The following is a 17,029-nucleotide window of genomic DNA, read 5'->3' as shown; positions in this document are numbered from 1 at the left end:
GGTCCGTTTTTCCAACCTTAACGGGATGCCGGTGCGAAACATTTAGAATCTAGTACGTGAAATCCTCGATGACAAGCCAATTCTCGCTTGTCACAGAGTAAAAAACGCAATAAATACGAGGAGGCAGAAGGTTAGACCACACACGATAAAAGCACAAAGAACCGCTGCCAAAACACGTAACACAATCTATGAAATCTCTATCTATCGACCGTTAACCACCAACAGTTGCGTTCTAGTAAAAAAAGACGTGTACGCTGTTCAGGAAAAACCTTGTCAAATGTTTAGATTATAAAGTATGTCTTCAGAAGAAATCTTAATTTCACTTTTAATAGCGTAGTCTGCTATTTCGGTTAGGGGCAATATTTAAAGTCAAGAGGAAGAAAGAAAAATAGGCGAAACATCGCGTTGCTCGCAACACCGTGCAATACCGTACAATTGATTCATTAACTACATTCACAGCATCCACACAATGTTTAAGCGACGCTCTTTGCAAAGGCATTCAAGCGTGAAGACAGCTTCCTTCCTTCCGGTCCAAACTCTGCAACCGGGTTCAGCAATTCTACAAAGTTAGTTTCGACTGCTCTGACCACGAGTGCCCATCACAGTCGCGTTCGAATGTTCCTTTAACACCGGGGTTACGACTGCTGCTGTTACAACGTGGAGTTAGCCGTCCGCGATCGTTACAGGTAATAATATGGCATCTACAAGCCAGGTAGATGTAGTTTTGCCTGGTAGATACTACTTCCAAGTTTGCACGATTTTTAAAAACCGGTTCCCGTCAGAAATTCCGAAACGATCCTTCTTAAGGGGACACTCAGACTCGAAGGTGCCTACCTCTCGTTCTTGCGAAACGTTCTAACTGTGCTTTACGATTCGACGAGTTTCGATGGAATTTCCGTATTCATCGACGCGTCAAAATTACGTTCTAATCTTATTCTTTTAATTGCGTCAATACAAACGCAGCGATACGTTTTCATTTGACAATTATTATCGAAAATGAAAACCCCCCCTGTTCTTTCATTCGCAACTCGTTGGGTCGTTTAAGTAACTGTCTTTCGAGAAAATTTCAATTGGTATAAATAACTTTGCGATACAATGTACAACGTAGTTCTACTTACAAACACTACTTGAAAGTGTACACAGTTTTTAAGAAACTGGTTTTATGGAAACAACTTGAAACAACCCCGGCCACGATAACATTCCGGTGTTAAAGTACGTTTCTTTTGTACTCACGAAACTCTATAAAAACTTTTAGCCATTTCAAGAAGTTAGTTTTGAGTACTGCGCAAGCCACCATCTCACACGGACCTTGCATACCTACGCATTATTCTAGCTTGAAAGTTCCGACTTACGTACAACGACAGTACTCGATCCACATATCACGTATACGACCAAGGTGTGTTAGAAAAATGTTTAAACTTGAAGAAGACGTAAAGATCGACCGTGTAACGATACCATAATGCAATGATAAAGTTAACGAGTAACAGACGACCATCCATTTAACGATATTATGGGTGAAATTCTCGTCAAGAACAATCCTTCAACTGGTAGGAGGTCGCAACCGCGCCCTGAGGAAGCGAGCTGATCATTCGGGAAAGTGAACAAACCACGTTCCATCCCTACCACCATCGCGGAACCAAGGTTCTCCCTTTGCTTCATGCCCATCTGCGTGGTTCTGATCCTACCATCCGTGGTCCCACGATTCCTCCAATCCGCCCAACATCTTCTCTCGGCTCAGCCGTATCTTTTTCTTCGTCTGCCATTCGCTCGCTTCATCGACCAACAACGTTTCTTAGTCTAGTATGATCATGTCCGATGTCTCTGTTGTTTTCTCATCCTGTTTCCGCCTTTTCCGCTGCGCTAATAACTACTTAGACGAGAGGAATTCCACAAGAAAGTCACGGAGAAAAATCGGGTCGTGAATATGAGAACGGTTTAGGCGAAACCAGTGCCGTCGAGTATCGGCCAGACCGGTATCCAGCATGTGAGTAACCCTACAGGCGTGCTCCTATGTTTACAAACACGGGCAAGTTGAAGGAACCATGAATGACCAATGCATGGAAACGCCTTGATTCAACGTACTAATCAACCTCCTTGCCTTGAGTCGTGTTTCGTAATGTGAGATTGCGATATACCGATCTAGTTTTCCGCGTTCCAGCGCGTTCATCGACGTGACTATCGATGATCGCCTATACGCGACTAAATTTTACTATTTGAAACACTGTTCAACAATAACGGTGCCAATGCCATTCGATACTTCTTCGTACGAATGTATTCTTGTTTCTGTCGCGTACGCGTCACGGCTAAAGGTATTTTCAGCCATGGAAAACACAATTTCATTAAACTTCTTCGTGAAGAGATAACGTTTGACGAGCGCGATATGCCCGAGGCATGCATTTAATCCCGAGCACAAAGCTCACCCGTCGTATAATTAGAACGTTTCATTCAGCTACGTAATTACTATCGAACACCAAAGATAGTGCCGCGTTGGTTCGGTACAACGAATTCAAGAGTAGCCGGAAAATACTCAACGTTCATACACTCTCGCGGCAAGATTCCAGCAAAATATCCAACTTTGATACTGAGTTGAAGAGAAGACGAGGGGGACGATAGGAAGAGGGGAACCGAGGACGAGAATAAGAGAGAGCAGGAGAGAAGAGGAGAAAAGGGAGAGGGTACAAGAGTAGCAGATGGAGAAAGGGAATAGAGCTCGTTTCGTCCGTTCCTCTCGTATAGTTGGAACGAACTTACTTTGATCCGTTGATCTCGAGATTAACAGATGCCCCAAGGGTTGAGGGCAAGGTGGCGGTAGAGGAGAAGCATGTAACACACGCGGATAGCTTCTACTCAAAGTCGCTTCCTGAAATAATTTCGATTTAGATCTGACGATGCCACGTCACCATATGTTTCCGTCAAACCCTGTGCTATTGCGCTCGAATCGAAACTCTCTCCGTAAAGGTCTAACGGTAAACATGGTCGAACGTCAAGGGGACAAGACCGTAAATGGAAAATTCATTTTTTCTCGGCGAACATTCACGAACGCGAATTGTATTTTGCAGAAAAGTATTTAAATACATGGTGTAGTCACGGAACATCAGAGTCATCGATCAATAATACTAGCTCGTATTCTACGTATTCTTGCGTGGACGATACGAATTCGCTTTAATCCGATGATCTCGAGATTAACGGATGCCCCAAGGGTCACTAGTAAATTCCTGTATCAGGAACGCCAAAGAGCAAGGAATGCAATACGGCAAAGACTACGATGTTGATCGTCAGTCCAAAGTTTCCTTGGAAAATGAGGGAAATGTCAACGTACTCGCACGATCTCGAACGAATACCAATGGAAACGCCGATCGCTAATTAATTGGAAGCACGTTGAAGTATTTCATCGAAGTATACATCGAGATACAAGTCACTTGTCTCATTAGTCGAGTATCTAACACCTAAAATGGAATCTTTTCTTCTAAAATTATGGATAGAATCGTCCCGTAGGATTCAAATCGGTCGAATGATCTCGAAGAATTCGATTCAGGTAAAACCACATCCTCGGTGTCTAAAGTAGCGGTTGCTGCTCTACAGGTATTTGACACTTGGTCGGAAAGATACAAACGATACGCACGAAAACGAAGACTCCTTGTGGGAAAATCAACCTTTTGAACAAAGTCGAGAAAGAAGGAGCACCACGATGCGAAGATAACGTTCTTCGCTTACAGAGCACGCGGAACTTGTACTCATTTCTGACGGTGAAAATTCACTTCATTTACACATAATATAGAGAATGTAATATGAAAAAATAATTACCTGTTGGAGCAATTTAGACTGAGAAATTAATTTATCAATTATTGTGGGAGCTGAACCGATTGTGTCATCTTTGAAATTTATAAATATTAGATAATCGTAACAGGTGTGTTATAATTTATAACTAGATAGATATTTTCCCAAAAGTTCAAAGCGAACACACTGCGCTAAATCACGCGTTTACGTCGATGCAAACACCCGAAGCAATAAGAAAAGAGAAGCAAAGCGGGTTGCATAGTTGCCATGGAACGCATTTTTCGAATAGTGAAAAGTCGAGATGCAGAAAAGTTTTTAGCAGTTGAAACTCCGAATCCCCGACCCACAAATTGCTATCCATTCAGGATTATTTGAAATTCGAAGAAACTTTTGCCTCAAGTGGTTTTCTTCCTTGAGTGTCGCAAGCGACTTCAATCAAGTCGAGTCTTTCCGATTCGTTTCTCATGCTATTCGTATTCTCTTTTTCCTTTCTTTCTCCTCTCTTCCGATTTTGTCTCGGCATGTAACATATTCATCAAATGCATTCATTTACTGGCTCTCATCTTTCTCCATTGACACGTTCGACTAAATCACGAACGCTTATTACGCTGTTTTGCTGCATGCATTTTTCCCTCCGTCGCGTTTCAACGAGAACGTAACAGGATATCTTTAAACCGGTACTCCGAGCACACGAATCGCACGTGAATAAGGACCAATGACGACGTGATCGTATTGAATTCCATAAAATTAGTAGAAGTCAGAGTGCATACCCTGAATGCCTGCAATTGCGGAAAAATGTCTGGTCACGTTTGCACGCGTGTCGAACGGAGCAAATATACTCTTCAACTTGCTTCAGGCGAAATAAGAAACTTGAATTAAAGGTATTTCATGTCTGGAGATACGCGACTACCGACGTATAACCGACACGTTTGTAAAGATACTAGACTCGATTTCAAGATTCTATTCATGCTCACTTTGTATCGCGACACGGATTGTAAACTAAGTGTTACTGTATTACGAGGTTTCGATTGACATGTGCCTTAGATAGTAATATCGATATTTGATTCCGTGACGACGAACTACATGCTACGTATATATGTACATATATAGCATAATATCGACCAACGATACATCTAACATTTGCTTGTAATCTGTTCCTTCGAGCACGTAAGGAAGTCCGAAAGCAGCTGTAATCTTATTAGCCGAGTAAAACAATTTGCATTTCGTATCATGAATTACCAGAATCGGTCAAGTGTTGGCAACAGTGTATCTTTCTTCTCAGATTTTACGAGCCTCGGCTCATTTTTTATTGCGCGATAAACCTACTGCATCTTTTCCATCTACGACGGTAGCTCATTTTTTCCCACGAATCATCGTCAGTATCCAGAACGCGTAGCTACACGCTGCTACACTACATCATCCTTTAACACCATTTAAGTGCCGTTTAAAGGCTTTTTATTTTTGTTTCTTAACGTCGCTGTTTCTCACGTACCGTTCTTGGATTTTCCATACCGGAGATTACCTTAGATTTTCCATTTGTGTTTATGTCTTCCTGCTTCTTCTACTCGCATATTTGAGCAAACCATCCATGAATGATATATTCCCATCGAACGGAACATCATGTCCTTACATACCATCCTCCAATCCCACATCTAACTATAACTATCAATTCTGTGCTTTGAGCTATCTTCCTTAACAGAGAATTCGGTTAAACAACGAAACAAATTAAAATTAATATCGCTAATGCTATGGAACAAAACTGCGTAATATTTGTAACCTTCAACGATTTGTAACTCATTTACGCGAACGAAGAGTTTAATTTGGTTGTGCCATTAACCGTAATACAATCTTGTTGAAATAACGAGAGAGAGAGAGGGGGGGGGGGGAGAAGCAACTCGCCCAAAAATACAAATCTATACACAGTATATTGTCGACAAATCCATACTATTGGCTTGATAAAATATCCCGATTCATCACTGAACGCAATTGGTTTGTCGAATATACGAAAATTATGCGTTCCGTACGATAAAACAAGCTCAATCAAAACGATGATAATCACCAATTACAATGCACTAATTACCCTACATCCTGACGGTATCAATGAAACCTTGATTACGATACATTATATCATATGCAACTAATAACGTCGTTTTAAAGTCTAACATGCAATTCACACGATGAATGCTATGACGATAATAATTGCTGGTTAATGTACGTACATTTGGATTTTTCGGCAGTGATGCGGTAAGTGCACCGAATTATATTAGCAAAGTTGATTATACAGCTTGCGATTCTCCCTTCGCCATTCACACACAGTAAAGGATCCGTTGTTGTAGTCAGCGGTGCTATGTAACACGAACGGAGTTAGGGTACAGGCTGTAAAGACCCTGGAGTCGATTTTGGAGAAAACCCGTGTGAAAAAGAAACCGAGAGAAGATCGAAAGTAGGACATTGGATGATAAAGGAAAGCATAGAATAGAAAATCGCAAGTTAGAGAAAGGGGAGGAAAGGGAAAGACAAGGGGAAGAAAAAGGAGATGAAAAAGACTCGAAAGATTTCTGTTATTTGACGTAATGATCCTTATGGAATGCGACGAACGCAGCCGGGAGAATATTTTCTTGCCAAGGCAATCTTACCTGACTCCGCTTCACCCTGTCTCTCAAAACACTCCTTGCCTTATTTTCTTCCTCTTCCGGATCCTGTCATCGATCTAAGAAGAATCCAACAAAATACCATCTTCGAAGCAGTTTCCTTTAAAACTCTACGCTAATTTCAGAAACAATAAAACGTCCAGTTATCGAGCGGATATTAGAATTTCACGAATGAATGCTACTTGCTGATTAAAAATACCGAACAGATTTTTAAATGACACGGACGTTTGGATCGAGAGAAACAAGAACTTTAAAGGGATTATATTTGGAACATATATGTAGATGCAAGAAGTAAGCATAAATTGTTAAAATATCCCTCAATCGAAAAGAGTGCCGTCGTCGAGTTTCCTAGTAAAGAAAATACACTGCCACGTACTTTCCAATATTGCCTGAGAAAAATACTTCACCTAACCAAATTACTCACCGCCAAAACCTACCATCGTTTTCCGATAAATGCGGAGGAACCCTCGCATCGAAAGTCTACCGCGTAAAAAGAGAGAAACAGGAAGAAACAGACATTGGCTTCTTTTAATCGAGAAAAGTGCTGCACAAGATAATTTATGAAAAAAGAGAAGGGAAAAGATATTTCAAATTTCTGCAATTGCGGAAAATAATGGTTAATGTAACGTTTAATTGTAAATATACGTAACGTCGGAAACTATTATTTTTTACGCGTTATATCGCACGGATTCATCATGAGGAAAACTCTTGTAACTAAAAATTGTAATCACGCTCTGCAGTGTGTGATTAATTCATCGGAGCAATTTCACACAGTACATACAGGTAAATTGTATTCATGAAATACCATCATGTCGTTATAACATAACGTTGAAAAGGTCCTTTGGGAATCTCTTCTGAGAAACTCTATTATCATGTACGTATATGCCTAAACGAAACGTAAAAGATTAATAGAAATAAACGATGGTGGTATGCATGCTACCTTTTGCAATGAAAAGATACGATCGCTGGCCGACGAGAGCAAGCAGCTCCTTCACGAAACGGTAGCAGTGGGGCACCGGAAAAGTTTTGACAGGAATTATCGATGAGTTTCCACAAAGTAGAAAAATCAAACGAAAGGGTTAAGACCTGTCGTTCCTCCCAAGGCTCGGCCAATCACGTAAAGTGCTTACCTATCTGCGTGCTTACTTTACCTATGTATACTTTTACTCGCGCGAATATTGCGCATATACACGCACGATCTCGCGCACAAACTGTGCATGTGCATACGGTACACACGCACGTGTACTCCTGCAAATATTTACGTGCGTGATACGTACAATATAAGCGGGTAGGCAGGTATCTCGATCCGAACCTCCATTATCGAACGAAAGAGACTCGTGAAGAGAGAGCAAGCGAAAGTAGAAGAGAAGGCTGAAAACCACCCTCCACACCGACTATCCGGCCTTCGGCGAAGAATCAATGCGACCACCTCCCTCTATACCCTGCATCACCACCCACGCTTTCCTTCCTTCTTCTCTTTGTTACTATCTCTCACTGCCTCGTTTCACAAAGAATAAAATACGATATGAAAAAGAGGTTGTGGTCCGTACGATTTACACATCGACCAAGTTTCATTCTTAATTTAAGAATCCAATTTGCATTGTAAATGGTCAAGCGAACGACCTACAATCGAAATATCGCTAAGTATCGGAATATGTCGGCGATCGTCAAACGAAATAAGAAGAAACTAAACCAAACTGTAAAGAAGATTTTTTACCGAAAAGTTGTATGTACAGGGGGATATTTGTAAGCCAGTAGAGCGAGCAAGAAGAGAACTTTCCCGTTCGAAAGAAATACGTTATAAGATTTGCACAACTTTCTTGTAAACGCGATTATTCAAATTTCAGGTTTTACGGTCTTTTGGAAGGCTATACCGATAACACCCGCGGCGACGCGACAGGAAACGACGTAAGCTCGAAAAATCGCGGATAATCATATCCCGCGGTAGCGCGGAAACCGATGGTTGGAAAGCGACAGAAAACGATTGGAAGACTCTATTGAGTCGCGCGCAAACCGAATGATATTTTGACCTCGAAAAAGGGGCACAGGGAAGAATCCAAAATCAGACGATGCGATGGGAGCGAGCAAGTGGAAGGGCTTACGTGACTGCAATGTGTAAAATTGTCCTTGGAAGGAAATAGCAGATCGACAGTCGTGCATTATCCACAACACAGTGGAACATATGCAAACTACTAGTTCCAAAGGCAACCGGAGAATTTTCGGTAGTAAAACCTCACTCCAATAATATACAACGAAATCTAAACGAGGAGAGAAGAATATAGATATACCTGATATACCAACGTGTTGTTCGTCAGAGACAAAGCGAAATACATGTAACAAGAGCGAGAAATGCAAACATTCAACGAGGACTCTCCTTTGAAAAATCTACGATCATCCAATCATCGATCAATGCAACCGTATAAAGAATACAGGACAACAGTCCATCGAAAAGGACAAACGTTGTGAAATATGAAATGACGCTGAAAATAACGAGAGAATATCTCGGATTTCTTGAACCGTTTCCTTCGAGGACTTGTCCACCATCCACGAGCAAGATTCCTGCTTGTGACAGTACACCTTTTCCTCTTCTTTTTCTCTTTCCCTGTATGTTTCTCCCAGAGGACAAGTCGTCGATATCCCATTGATATGTAAATTCCGAGTTTCCATCCAATGAGCGAGCAACATCCTCTAAAACCTTCCCCTTTGCGTCCTTCGTTTTTTCTCCATTTTCCATAACGCAAAGAATGCTACTTCGTCGTGAGACTAAGATTATTACGATGTTATTACAATCGGAAGACGTTGGATATATCTTCCGAAGTGAAGCGGAATTCCATGTAAATGGAAGTCATTCCGTAGCGGCGCTAAACTCTCGTACAGATATAATGCCATTAGTTACAAATAGGATAAACACATCCTTGAACGAAAAGCTCAAGATCATACGAACGTTGTTAGAAGAAACTATGCGTCTTTTAACTACTAACGCTGTTTGACAAAGAGCAGAAAATGGCATGTGTAGATTGGTTGAATGAAAATTCTCATACGATAATCGAAGATAAATAGCGTTGTTCGTCAATGGAACGAAGAACGAACGGATTTATTCCCGGAAACAAGACCCAAGGCCGTTTCAATTTAGAGCAAAGTCGTTAAATCGAGCAGGTGCGCGAAGAGAAAGGGGATCGCAAGACGGACAGCTCTTTCACCTGTCGCACCGTTTTCGAGTAACGAACGCTCAACCCTCGCCAATTTCCATGTTCCTACCCTTCGCGTCAAGGTAAGGCAAATACTGGGCCTTCTAGTACAATGAGTTACCAGCCTGTTCTGACCACAAATACGCTGAATATGCATGAAGCCCTTGTCTCTACTATCGGTACGTACGTCCTCGAATTAGGTTTCCCGCAAGTTCTTCGAGTCCTGTTCGCGCTAGTGCTCCAGCCACTCCAGGAGCTCTCTAGTCACCTCTCGTAACCTTCTCGAGGGCTATGCTTCGTTGAACCTGCGCCGCGCTTTTCTGCACACGCGTACCCCTTTGGCTATTCTAAACTCGAGAGCTTCTTTGACCGCGAATCGATAAATCGGAATCGAAACTTCGAACTCTGTGAATAAGAACGACGTTCCGCGAAAGAAAGAAACAGGTCAGAGCGAACAAAGAGACGCTCGTGTATACAAAACGAAATGCTTCTTAACGACGTGAAGAGCGTTAAATATAAAACGGAGAGCGGTGACGGTTCTTTGTTTTTTGAACAATTTAAATTTTTAATTTGTAGAGGATATAACGGTTGCTCGACTCTCTCCATTTGCAATCAAAGGTCCGTGGAAAAATATAAACTCCCCTTGCTTTCTCACGTATTATGCACAAACACGCGAGTTATCGCGGCATTTCACGGATACGATTACAATCCTGAAATACGCGCGAAGATAATGCGCCAACAGAGTTCTCACGTGTAATAAGATATAATCTGAGTTTCCTGTTGCACAACAAAAAGGAACTTTAACGAATTCCACTTTTCCGGCCGCCTACCTCAGGAAAATAACTCTCTTTCCGTTCTTTTCCTCTAATAATGTGTTTTTCCGTACTGTTATTTTGTTGCCACGGCGAATAATAAACCTTAGAGAAGAACACAGAGAATTCTACGCTTTTAATTGTTTGCCATTACGGAGTCAGGAATTAAAGTGGATCTTCCAACTGCTCGAACTGTTCCGGAAGGAAGAAAAAAATTGTACGAAATGAAATTCGTTGCTCGATTCTCTTTTAAACGATCTGCACTCTCTTCCCGAAGCTTCGCAATTTAATTCTCCGTCACACTTTCTTAAAAAGTCACGAGGCACAAGCGGACGACTACGACGATGAAATATACATATACATACACATGTATATACATTACACATATATGCCTACGTGCACACGAAGGGAACAAAACTGAGATACGATCGAGCACGAGAAGAAAAGATTTTCCTCTTCTCGCGTGCGAATTCCGTTTCACGATAGCGTGCACCGTTTTTAAAAAGAAAGAAGCAAAAACGAAAAATATTTCACTCCCCGCAGTTGCTTTTATTTTCAACGTCACGCGCCGTCTTTCCCTTACCCGCAGACAATGCATTTATCGACAATCGAAAGAATTTTCGTCTCGTTAAAAAATAATTTTCTCCCTCTCTTTCTCTCTCACATACACACGCACGCACGCGCGCGTATTCTCGCATCCAAATCTTTAAAAGTTGATCGTGCTCGACGTATATGTACATATTTATAGGAAATACCGGTCTCGCTCGATACCGACTCACGGCCCTTTGCATTCGAAACAAATACATGTACACGTGTGCAGGATCCGCGAACCTAAAACCAATATCGACGCGGTGTGGTTATCTACATATTGCAGATATAGCAATATTCTATAAATAATCCGTACAACTGAGATGGGGAACACGGCAGAGAGTTGAAACTATTCACCGTCCTACGTGAAAAAGATCTGCCTACTTTTTCATCCACAAATTTCATCTTCTCGTAAAGCGCGAGGATAAAATTGTTGTAGCATATTGGTGTGTATACAAGGTAAATGTAAATAAAGTACAGGCATTTCCAGCCACCTGTATTTTAAGATATAAAAACTTTTGTGAATTAAACGAGGTACGTGTTTGTATCGTATTATTATTTTTTATAAGCCTACTTTCGTCAGAATCATCCAACTACGATGAGTTGTAATATTAACAGCGTTAAAATTCCCAAATTCAAATTCTTGTTTAGTAAGAAAAATTAGAAGTTACATGCGCTTGCGTAAATATGTATGTATAGGACTGTAGTAGAAAAATATAAACGACGAATGGAAACAAAGGAATTTCTCGTTGGCGCTATCAAGAAATAGAAAGAGAATTCACAAGTTACCAGTCCATTTCCTTACTGTGATCTATCGGCGTCACTTATTTTTCGACATGCGCGACAAACATCCCCGAAATTCAGAAAATTCCCGTATTCTCGCGCCACAGACGCCTGCATGCTTTAAATCTGAAAACAGAACAATGTCGAGAAAACGGATTCAAGCCTCGTTGTAGTACGAGCTAAGGTCGAAAACGAGGTTTGATGAACTGGCAGGAAACGTGCAGATTCTACAAGTTTAAGTTCCGCATCTCGATGGAATCGACAGATCAACCGTATCGGCGTAATCAATCGATCGTAACGTTTCTTATAAAGCTTCTTTTCGAGCAATTCGTTAATCTAATTGTCACCATACGACAATTATCGCCCGTGCCGGAGACTTAATGATCGAATAAAGTTCGTTTGTAAATCGCGGTAGCCGTGAAAAACCAAATATTAATATAAACCATATTGAATTAGACGACGACGATGGTTTTTCGAAGATGGAGGAGAAAGCTGTTCGATGATGTGCCAGCTTATCGGGAATCCAGCGTAAAAAATTACATGGATTCGAACGACACATGATATTCGAGAAACGGAAACTCATCTTCGAGATTGGGTTGCGAAATGCAGCATTCAAGGACGGTTCGCGGGAAAATATATAGAACTGTAAGCGTATCGACGACAAGGATAACGTAGTTACAGCTAGAAAATATATTATTATCTGTACAGGTACGCGTTGTATCTATCTACCAGATATGTACATATTTAACGCTTCGAATTATTGGCAAACGTGGAATGCGATAACGTTGAACGGCTCAACCGCAAAACATAGCAATGGCAAGCAGACAGAATAAAGCAGAAGTTAGAAAATAATTATTCTGTTCGCAATATTTTTTCGAGTGAAAGATTAAATGGCGAATCGCATTAAAATCGCAATAAAAGCTATTTTTGCCTTTCTGCATCAGAAAGCAAGAAGAAGCATAAAGTAAAGTCATCGATATTGACCTATCAAAGTAGCAGCGGCAAACGTCATCAGTGCTGAATAATGTCGATTTAATGTCGAATAATGCCGTCGTCGTCGCTATTCCGGAACTGGCAGGAAACAGTGGCTGTTTTAATCAACTCAGCCTTGGCAAATTTCCTGCGAATAGTTGCAATTTGCAATTAAGATATAGGCGCATCGAAGCGATAGCTTTCCCCCTAATAGACATTATCATCGACGGCCGCTACCACGCCATAATAACTGCGCATAATGCGTCACAAATTAATGATTCAGAGAACGATGATTGAGCGATTGAAGACGAGCGAGCGAATAGAAACATATTACTTAAAAGTAATCTTTCTTACATCCTTTACCGGGAATCGATGGCAGTTAATATCGATGATGGCGATTGTTCGCATCCGTCCTGGTCCGTATCGTTTCGTTTTGCATCGTCGCGTCACGAGGCATGACAAATGTCAACGCGGAAGCGTCGACGTTGAGAAACGTCTCGAGTGAAATGCTTTCGAGGTCGGTAAATATTTACGACTTCTGTGAGTACAGATTCTACATCGAATGGTAAGCTTGCAGTTCCTTGATTTTTGACAAATGTACTTATATTTGCTTCTTGGTAAATAACCGCCGTGTACAAAGGCACGACAATATCCGGTACCAGATGCCGGAAACCGCCTAATGTTTGATCTTGCATATACGTTCGTCAAATTATCATACCAACACGATGATGCTATTTCCAAAATCATTAACACAACGGACGTGGCACAGTTTCCTCGTTCACGGTCGCGTAATACGAAACTCGTCAAGAGGTTAGATTTCTAATCTTGTCCCGGTAGCGTGTTAAACGAACGTGGAATAAACAAAACATTGTTGTACGTAGTACGAGAAATGCAACGCAAAACCCGAATAACAAACGAAGAAAAGATAATAAATGATGCTATTAGAACGGCAGTAGATAAAAGAAGAAGCGATTAATCGAAAAATGATGCACTTACCAAGAAAGATGAACACTGTGGAGAAGGAACGATCTGCCGTAGAGCCGATTTCGCAGGATGCAGAAGAAAAATCCTCAAAAAAGCAACAAAAGGGGCACTGGATAAACAAGAGCTCGCGGAACACAAAAGGTTCAGTCACAATAAAAGCACGTAACGACACCCGGCGGCGGTCGAAAGATTCGTAGAGTCGCACCGCTCGACTTGACTGCCGAAAAAAACAACGGCGTCGCAAACTTGACGCGCAATCTCTGGCGCGACGCTTAACGACACTAATATATGAAGGGAGAAAGAACGGAACGGAACGGAACTGAAAACGACTCGATCACCGTGTTCACGCAACGGAATCTGTTCGCAGACAGCAAGGGAGGTCAACACGAGAGGAAAAAAGAAACGAGAGAAAGAGGAACGGACGGCGAAAAGTAATGTGGGCACGCGGTCTGCGGACGAGTTTCGGAGCTTCGAAAGTAACAACACGTAAACGGAGCAGTTTCCCGTACGAGGCTCTGCCGGGTACTGGGGGTTCGAGCCGGGCTATCGAACGCACCTCCGCGCGTCGACCAATAGGCGCCATCGCCGCGTTCCACTCAGCCAATCAACGATAGCAACACCGGCACCGTCTACACACGCCGGGTCCGAACCGCCGTAATCAAAATCTTTAGGTAACATCGCTTTCGTTATATTTATATATTAATCCCTAAATTATTTTTCTTTTCATGCTAATACATTTACTGCTTATGACGCTGCTTATCGATCGATTCTAATATATCGAATAAACACGAATAGATCTTCGGTAATGTCACAATCATCAACTGTGATTTTACGGTAGAAAGCAAAGAATTTTTAGCCTAAAATCGATTGGTTTCATTTTAAAAAGAATTCTTGGCGAAGAAGCTATATGAATTATTGTTCGCTCCTCTTCTTTTCCTTATCATGATTAACTGTCTGTTTTTGAAAACGCCTATTTAACACCGAACTATACTCTGCAAAATTGCGATGGAACGAGAAATACAATAACGGTACGTGCAACGTATGCAGCTACGATACGATCCCTTGGGCAATAACCGAGATGGGATTGCTCTAACGCATATTAACGCTTCTAATTTATGCGAGTCCATCGACCGTGCGAGATCGCTCAAACCCTGCTCACTATTCAACCATAGTATCGCGGTTGGCCACTCCGTGCAAACTGCCAAGCGTGTCACTGTGAACGCGTTGATCAATGACTATAAAGGCGTAGAGAGAGCCCTTATATGTAGAAACCTTAACTTAACTGATTTTCATCGGCATAAACTAAATAATTTTTCGTTAATTGTTACAATTTGAAACTTTCGATGGCGTCTCTCCCGTCGCTCGTCGTAACTTACGAATCATTTCATTTGCTCAAACGATAATCGTGCTTTCGAATAAATCTTGACACGACAGAACAACAATCTATTAATAACGTCCCCTTAATTATACTTATATAATAACACTTCTCAGAATATCAATCAAATTAACAGTATAATGTCAAAACGAGTTGTATCAAACAGATATACTATTAATTAATTAATATCTCAGTTCTCTACACAATTAACACTAATAAGTGGTAGTGACACTCCTTTTAATTGCGTGCAATAGACTCACAATATATAGATAGAATCACAATGATTGCAAACTAAAAAACTTTGTCAAATTAACGAAGTATTTCATAATTACTTTTATAAAATTAGCTCGACCTTTAATTGTAAAAGCTAGATGTGAAACGTGAACAACCATCACTCCAAAGAACCGAACGAAGTAACATAGACATAGACTGCCATTCGGAGAAAGCAATTAATTTTCATGAAACGTTTAATCCACGGGCAACAGTGTAAGCATAGTGCAACCTTTCACCAACAAAGATATTATGCTTTAATTATACAAAAGAGTTTCATTCCTCGATCTAATTTCCATGGAATAACTCTAACGACTATTCCCTCCTGAATAATCGTTTATGGAACTTTTCACACTTTGCTGGATTACCATACTATCGTGCAATAAGAACCGAGCTATAGCTTCTCGAGCACCACTTTACCTCGTAGATACTACCATTTTTCTTGGCAAACGATCATAAACGTATCTCAGTAACCATGATAATTACCAGAATCGTAACCCATCGCGCTACACACTCGCCGTCGTAGCTACCATTCGTGGTAGCGTGGATCTGAAATTTATAACATATAATACGATACTGATGTAAAAGCGAGGATAAATTTAGTATTTTTTTAACACTAAATATCAAGAGTAGTATTCTTTTGCAAATCGGAGTCAGTTCAAACGCAAAGAGAAAATGAACTAAAATGACGCGTGCATTTTCAGGAACAAAGATATTCCGGTAATCCATAATCATTTCTTCGACAACCGCTAACAATGATCGTGTGCTAGGCCAGATAATAAATAACTCTTTCGTCCTTCTTAGGCCCGTTAAATCTTCAATCTGCTCAAAAGTGACAGCTGCCTTATTTGATTCTTTCATTGCCTAAAGTGATTCGTCTTCGTTATTATCTGCATCAACGTGCATCCTGATGGAGATACACTATAGCAATGAAATTACCCAAGACTAGATATAATGCCATTCTTTTCGAATTTACACATTGTTTTTCGAATACCAGAGAAGCTACTCGAATGTTTCTCAGAAACTGCTACTATGACTAGCGCTTTATCCCTTCGGACATTGAAATACTGTCTATCCGCTGATTAATTAAGCTCCTTTAGTCTCTTCAATCTGTGGCTTACCTGTAAGTACCGCTTGAATCGACAAGTCTTTGAAATACTATCTGCGATCATTATAAATTCAAATAGTTATCAGACCAGCCAGTGCATTGCACTTCTCTATCGAAACGAACTCTTCTAATTAGAATGACGGAAATGTCGATATCCGAGAGCTAATCGTATGCAATGTCTGTCAAAGCATTATATTCATTTCGTTGTAGTGCAACTCATATGATCTACGAACTTTATGATCAATCCATCATTGAACTGAAATTGTTTGAAACATATTCCATTTGTACGATAGGATTTTGTATAGAAGATCGTCGTAGGAAGGTTGACAGATATTGTTTATAAGATATCGCAGGATAGTATCGTGTAGCACAGAATTTCCCCGTGTCCGATACCTGATATTAATCATCAGGATTCTATCAATTTATGATAGGGGAAAAAATTTAGAACCATTTCTCTGAATCGGTGTTCCCAACTCGGTTGACGGTGACACTGAGAATCAACGAACGCGCCACGCCTTCGT

The 17,029-nt window shown here is 40.9% G+C and overlaps 1 protein-coding gene across 13 annotated transcripts in view; it reads right to left on the bottom strand.

Moving 5' to 3' along the window:
• The window catches only part of LOC122566660 (protein turtle-like), a 156,215-nt gene extending 141,881 nt beyond the window's left edge, over positions 1-14,334 (bottom strand). For 5 of the 13 annotated variants that reach the window (XM_043724228.1, XM_043724221.1, XM_043724227.1 and 2 more), the window contains exon 1: positions 13,768-14,334. The gene's annotated coding sequence lies outside the window, so the exon portion shown is untranslated. The remainder of the gene's footprint in view (positions 1-13,767) is intronic. The other 8 variants (XM_043724237.1, XM_043724234.1, XM_043724226.1 and 5 more) reach the window with 5 other exon arrangements.
• Between the last annotated feature and the right edge of the window lie 2,695 nt (positions 14,335-17,029).

Source organism: Bombus pyrosoma, linkage group LG4, assembly GCF_014825855.1.
Source record: "Bombus pyrosoma isolate SC7728 linkage group LG4, ASM1482585v1, whole genome shotgun sequence".
In the NCBI taxonomy this organism is placed as follows: Eukaryota; Metazoa; Arthropoda; class Insecta; order Hymenoptera; family Apidae; genus Bombus; species Bombus pyrosoma.
The sequence above is the reverse complement of the archived record's forward strand: the minus strand, read 5'-3'. Positions and strand labels throughout refer to the sequence as shown.